The sequence below is a fragment of the Lagenorhynchus albirostris genome, chromosome 13 (assembly GCF_949774975.1).
Source record: "Lagenorhynchus albirostris chromosome 13, mLagAlb1.1, whole genome shotgun sequence".
Lineage (NCBI taxonomy): Eukaryota > Metazoa > Chordata > Mammalia > Artiodactyla > Delphinidae > Lagenorhynchus > Lagenorhynchus albirostris.
Window position 1 is genome coordinate 54,245,443 of NC_083107.1, and position 6,000 is coordinate 54,251,442.

Below are 6,000 nucleotides of genomic sequence, written 5' to 3' on the forward strand. Positions count from 1 at the left end.
TTATACTTGCAAGGAAACTCCAGAAATGAAATCAAGAATATATTCCATTTACAATAGCATCAAAAAGAATTAAATACTTAGGAGTAAATTTAACAAAAGAAGTATAAGATTTGTACTCTGAAAACTACAAAACATCATTGATCAAGATGAAAAAAAAATAATTACAAAACATCATTGAAAGAAATTAAAGAAGACCTAAATAAATGGAAGACATCGCACATTCATGGATTAAAAGACTTAATACTGTGAGGATGGCAACACTTGCAAATGGATATACACATTTAATACAATCCCTATCAAAATTCCAACTGCATTTTTTTGCAGAAACGGACAAGCTGATCCAATAATTCATATGGAAATTCAGGGAACCCAGAATAGCCAAAACAATCTTAAAAAGTTTTATGACTCACACACTCAATTTCAAAAATTACTACGAAGGTACAGTAATCAAGACTGTGTGGTACTGGCATAAAGATAGACATATATATAGATCAGTGGAATAAAATTACATGTACAGAAATAAGGAAATAAGAAATAAGGACGGGGGGCAAAATAGGTGAAGGGGATCCAGTGGTACAAACCTCTTATATAATAAATAAGTCACAGGGATGTAATATACAGTATAAGGAATATGGTCAATGTACTAATTTTGTACGGGGACAGATGGTCACTAGACTTATCGTGGTGATCATTTCATAATGTATGCAAACATTAAATCATTATGTAGTATACCTGAAATTAACATAACATTGTACATCAACTATATTTCAATTAAAAATATCTGTAACAACCCTACTTCCAAATAAGATCATATTTTGAGATACTAGGGGTTAGGACTGCAATACATCCTTTTTGGTGGCGGGTGGGGGAGCTATTCAATCCATTAAAAAAAGTACATAAATAAAACCTCACATTTAGAGAGAACTGATTTTTGACAAGGTGAAATGAATGTTTTTTTTTAAATAAATGGTGCTAGACAACTAGATATCCACACGCAAAAGAATGAATTTGGACCCTGGCTGCATACCATACACAAAAATTAACCCCAAATGGATCAAAGACCTAGACGTAAGAGCCTAAGCTCTAAACTCATAGTAGATTAAATCGGCATAAGTCTTTGTGACCTTGAATAGACGATAGTTTCTTACATATGACATCTAAAGCATAAGTAATCAAAGAAAAAATAGGTAAATTTAACCTAAAAAGAAAAACTTTTGTGCTTCAAAGGACACAATCAAGAAAGTGAAAAGATAACACACAGTATGGGAAGAAATATTAACCAATCACATTATCTGATAAGGGACATGTATCCAGATTATATAAAGGACTCTTACAACTCATCAATAAAAAATCCAGTTAAAAAGTAGGCAAAGGAGGGCTTCCCTGGTGGTGCAGTGGTTGAGAGTCTGCCAGCCGATGCAGGGGACGCAGGTTCGTGCCCCGGTCCGGGAAGATCCCACATGCCGCGGAGCGGCTGGGCCCGTGAGCCATGGCCGCTGGGCCTGCGCGACCGGAGCCTGTGCTCCGCAACGGGAGAGGCCACAACAGTGAGAGGCCCGCGTACCGCAAAAAAAAAAAAGTAGGCAAAGGATCTAAAGAGATATTTCTTTAAAGAAGATATACAAATGGACAATAAGCACAAGAAAAAATGCTCAACATCATTAGCTATAAGGGAAAATGAAAATCAAAACCACAATGACTTCCCACTGCATACTAAATAGGATGGTTATAATAAAAAAGACATGTAATAACAAGCGTTGGTGAGGATGCAGAGAAATCTGAACTCTTATGCACTGCCGTTGAGAATGTAAAAATAGTACAGCTGCTTTGGAAAGTAGTTTAACAGCTCCTCAAAAGTTTTAACATAATATATAACTGATTCATTTTGTTGTGAAGCTGAAACTAACATACCATTGTAAAGCAATTATACTCCAATGAAGATGTTAAAAAAAAAAAAAGTTTTAACATAAAGTTACCATATGACCCAGCAACTCCAATGTTAAGTATATACCCAAGAGAACTGCATACCTAAGTCCACACCAAAACTTGTACACAAATGTTAACAGCATTATTATTCAAACAGCCAAAAAGTGGAAACAAACCAAGTGTCCATCATCAGATGAATGGATAAACAAAATGTGGTATATCCACACAATGGAATCTTATTCAGCCACAAAAAAAGGAATAAAGCACTAATACATGCTACAACAATGGATGAACCTTGAAAACATTACCCTAAGTGCCTAGTGAAAGAAGCCAGACACAAAAGGCAACATACTGTATGATTCCATTTATATAAAACAGGCAAATCCCAAGAGACAGAAAGTAGCTTAGTGGTTGCCAACAACTGTGAAGAGAGGGCAATGGTGATCAACTACTAATGGGTTTGGGGTTTCTTTCTTAAGTGATGAAAATATTCTAGAATTAGTGCTGTTGGTTGCACAATCTTGTGAATATATCAAAACCCACTGCACTGTACACTTTAAAAAGGTAACTTTCGGGCTTCCCTGGTGGCGCAGTGGTTGAGAGTCCGCCTGCCAATGCAGAGGACACGGGTTCGTGCCCCGGTCCGGGAAGATCCCACATGCCGCAGAGCAGCTAGGCCTGTGAGCCATGGCCGCTGAGCCTGCGCGTCCGGAGCCTGTGCTCCGCAACGGGAGAGGCCACAACAGTGAGAGGCCGCGTACCGCCAAAAAAAAAAAAAAAAAAAAGGTAACTTTCATTTGTGAATTATACCTTAATTATAAAGAGCATATATTTACAAATGAGTGAAGAAAAAGTAACAGTTTAAGTGGATGTATATTAATAATCTATTGTTTGTGGTTATCCCTGCTGAGAATTCCACCATTAACTCGAACAATTTAGAGTTAATTGTTAATCTCAAATATGACAAGTATCAGACATATATTTTACCAAGAGTACTGTGCTATGAAAATGACACATCAAATAAATTCTGTTAAACACACCTATTCATTTCTATAGTTATACTAATTACATATTTTTACAGTGAAGTAGCAAAACCTTAAGAACATTATTGGCATTTCATGTCTGCATTCCCAGTTACTAGAGTCATAATTTTAAAAATTCAAAACTACAGATTGGTTAGCTAATGGTCTATCCTGAGGTCTAGACACCTGATTTCCTCATTTCATTCTGTAATTTCAGTTAATATAAAGTAACTGCTGTGTTAATGCATCATCTTGAGTAAAGCTTCTAATTTTTAACAATATCCACCATCCTTTTCCATTACCACTGATTTTATAGAGCCTAATGATATAGCTTTGGGAGCTATACCACTTGCTAAATAAACAGCATTTCTACATTTTGAATTTGAAAGTAATCTAATTTTACTGCAGCCGACAGGAAAAAGTCTTGGTTTCCCAAATACCCCAATGACTTTGGGAAACATTTACTGACACGATTGTGGAATGAATGCTCTTTTCTCTGAATCTTTGACTTCCTGTTTCTCTTCCAAATCCCTAAAGGGAAAGAAAAAGAATAGAAAGAGTTCATCTACTTAGGCTTCCCCTGATGAAGCCCAAGGTAGCCACTCATACTCTTTAATTCTCCCCTCTTAAGGAACAGCTTAACTTGGCCCGGTGAGAGACAGAGACAGAGACAGAGACAGAGACAGAGGCAGAGAGACAGACAGAGAGAGAGAGAGGTGTGTGTGTTTCTAAAGCAGAGAAGATGTCTTTCTTGACCACACTGAGGCTTGCCTTGTTTAAGCAACCTCCCGACCACCACCCAGCACCACTTGGGCAAAGCCTCCCCTTCAGTAGCACTGCTTAGAACTCGTGCTCCTCACTCCATAGCTCCTCAGGGACACACACAGCTGTGTGGTCGAGGCTTGCGACTGGCATTTTCACAAAGAAAGCAGTGACCTGCAGGTAGCACAGCACTAGGACTTTTCCAGCGTTATTGTTTCAACCTCTCTTTCCACTGCGTTTCGCACGTCAAAAATTTTGGCTGAAATGTTCCATCTTTTAAAAAGTGGCCGAATAACTTGAGGGACAGCGCAGTTTCATGGTAGGTCACCTAAGGGCACTTTGACATTCTGGCAACTCAAGGTGTAGAAAATGGTTCTTTAAAGTTTTGAGAAGTTTCGCCCCCGAGATCACAGTGGGGCTCCCAAGAAGCGGAGGCCGAGCCGCAGCATCCCTAACTGCGTGGGCCACTCAGCGCGGGGACGCGCAGCAGCCTCGTGTGCCCCCCTGACTGCCCGCGCCGCGCCACAAACCCGGGCCCCGACTTTTCAAACAAAATGTCACGGGAGACCAGTGGGCTAGGAGCCGCCGGCCACCGCTCCCAGACGAGACCCCAGTCCTGCTAGCAGCAAGGGGAGCGACGTGGAGTGCGGAGGCTGCGGCGGGAGGCGCGGAGTTGAGTCCGGTGCCAGCCCGTTCCATCCCCGGGTCCCGGCCCTCCGGATCAGCCCGCCGCCCCCATCCTCCGCGCGACGCGCCCACCCGGGACGGCGCGCTCTAGAGGGGGCCGGGATCCCCGGGCACCGGAGTCTCTGGGGTCGCCCTTCGGCTCCCGGCCAGTCTCATCTGCCTACCTCTGCGCTGGCCCCCGGGGGCAGCGCCCTTTGTCCTGGGTGCGTCTGGTGCGGGTTTCCTGGGGCTCTCAGCCTGCGCCCGCTTCACACCAAGCCCGGAGCGGGCGGGGGACAGGGTACCGCCTCCTCCCCGGACTGGCGGCCGTTGTAGCCAATCAGAGACCTCAGTCGACCTCCTGACGTCACCTGGGGGTGTGGGTGTTGACTACTCCTAGTCCCTATCCCAGGAGGGAGTTCTGTCCAGGAGTCTCTATCCCTGGCCTTTGGCACACTTAGAGCTCAGAGCCTGTTGTAGCGCTCACCTCCCTTCCATTCCCTCTGCCTCGACTCGGCATCCTCCTGTTTGGTCTCCCAGCCTGAAGTGTCTCCTCTTACCAGTCTATCCTTCAACCTCTCGCCAGGTTAACTGTCCTTAAGTGCGGTTTTGATGTACACCCTGACAAAGACCTTCATTGGCTTCCTTTTGCTTAAGTTACCAAGAACAGATCCCTTAGTGTAGCATTCATAGCTTCCAACCTACTTTTGTCAGGTTTATTATTTACAGCTGCCCGTCACACACCTGAGACTGTTGCTGTGCACTTCCCCACCCCAGGGAAGTCCATTTGGAACATTTACCTACTATTTCCTATGCCCACCTTTAAAAGTTCTAACTATCCTCTAAGACACAGCTCAAATCATCTTCTGCTTGTAACCATACTTGTCGCCCCACCTAGCAGTAATCCCTTCTCTTGTTTCTGCTCCCTGAGCATTTACGTTTTTTTCTCCCCTTGGCACTTAGCTCATTCTGCCTTGTGTACCATTCCTTATCTCCCCATTAGACTGTGAGCTCTTTGAAACCAGGGATTTGTTTTCTTTCTTTTCGTATCCTCCTCAGCACCTAGCACAGCGCATTGCATGAGTAAGTAAGTGATAATTTTAACATAATTGGATTTTACATCCCAAGATGGGGTCTGGAGAGGCCAATCCCAGGGTTAAAAAAAAAAGAGAGAGAGAGAATTCTGAATGTTATGGGTAATCCTTCCCCAGGTCACAAAGCTAGGTCAGACAAATTACTCCCATTGGTTCACAGTTGGCCAATAGAAAGTGCAGGAGGCTTTTTTCAGTACAATCTTTTTTTCTTTACCCTTAAGCTTATCTCACCTTATATAGAAAAAGCACAAAGCAGATAAAGATTTACAAAGTTCCACAGAGGGAAGGCAATAAACGAATAAGACTAAAAGGCCAGCAAGTGAGTATCAGGCTTCCATGTTTCTTCCAGATGAGCACTAGTTTTGGACTGGATCCCAGACTACCCCCACACATCAAATTCCTTTTGCCTTCTGTGGGAGCTGATGATGCATAGCATATGAAAATCTGTCTCCAAACAGCTTTGGCAAACAAGCAGGCTGGACTGGGCTTATTTTATAGAGCACACAGGAGTTAAATAAACAAAGTTTAAA

At 42.8% G+C, this 6,000-nt stretch overlaps 1 protein-coding gene across 1 annotated transcript in view; it reads right to left on the reverse strand.

Moving 5' to 3' along the window:
* The window catches only part of PLEKHH2 (pleckstrin homology, MyTH4 and FERM domain containing H2), a 110,193-nt gene extending 105,534 nt beyond the window's left edge, over window positions 1-4,659 (reverse strand). Inside the window, exon 1 of the mRNA XM_060169484.1 lies at window positions 4,562-4,659. The gene's annotated coding sequence lies outside the window, so the exon portion shown is untranslated. The remainder of the gene's footprint in view (window positions 1-4,561) is intronic.
* Window positions 4,660-6,000: the final 1,341 nt, after the last annotated feature.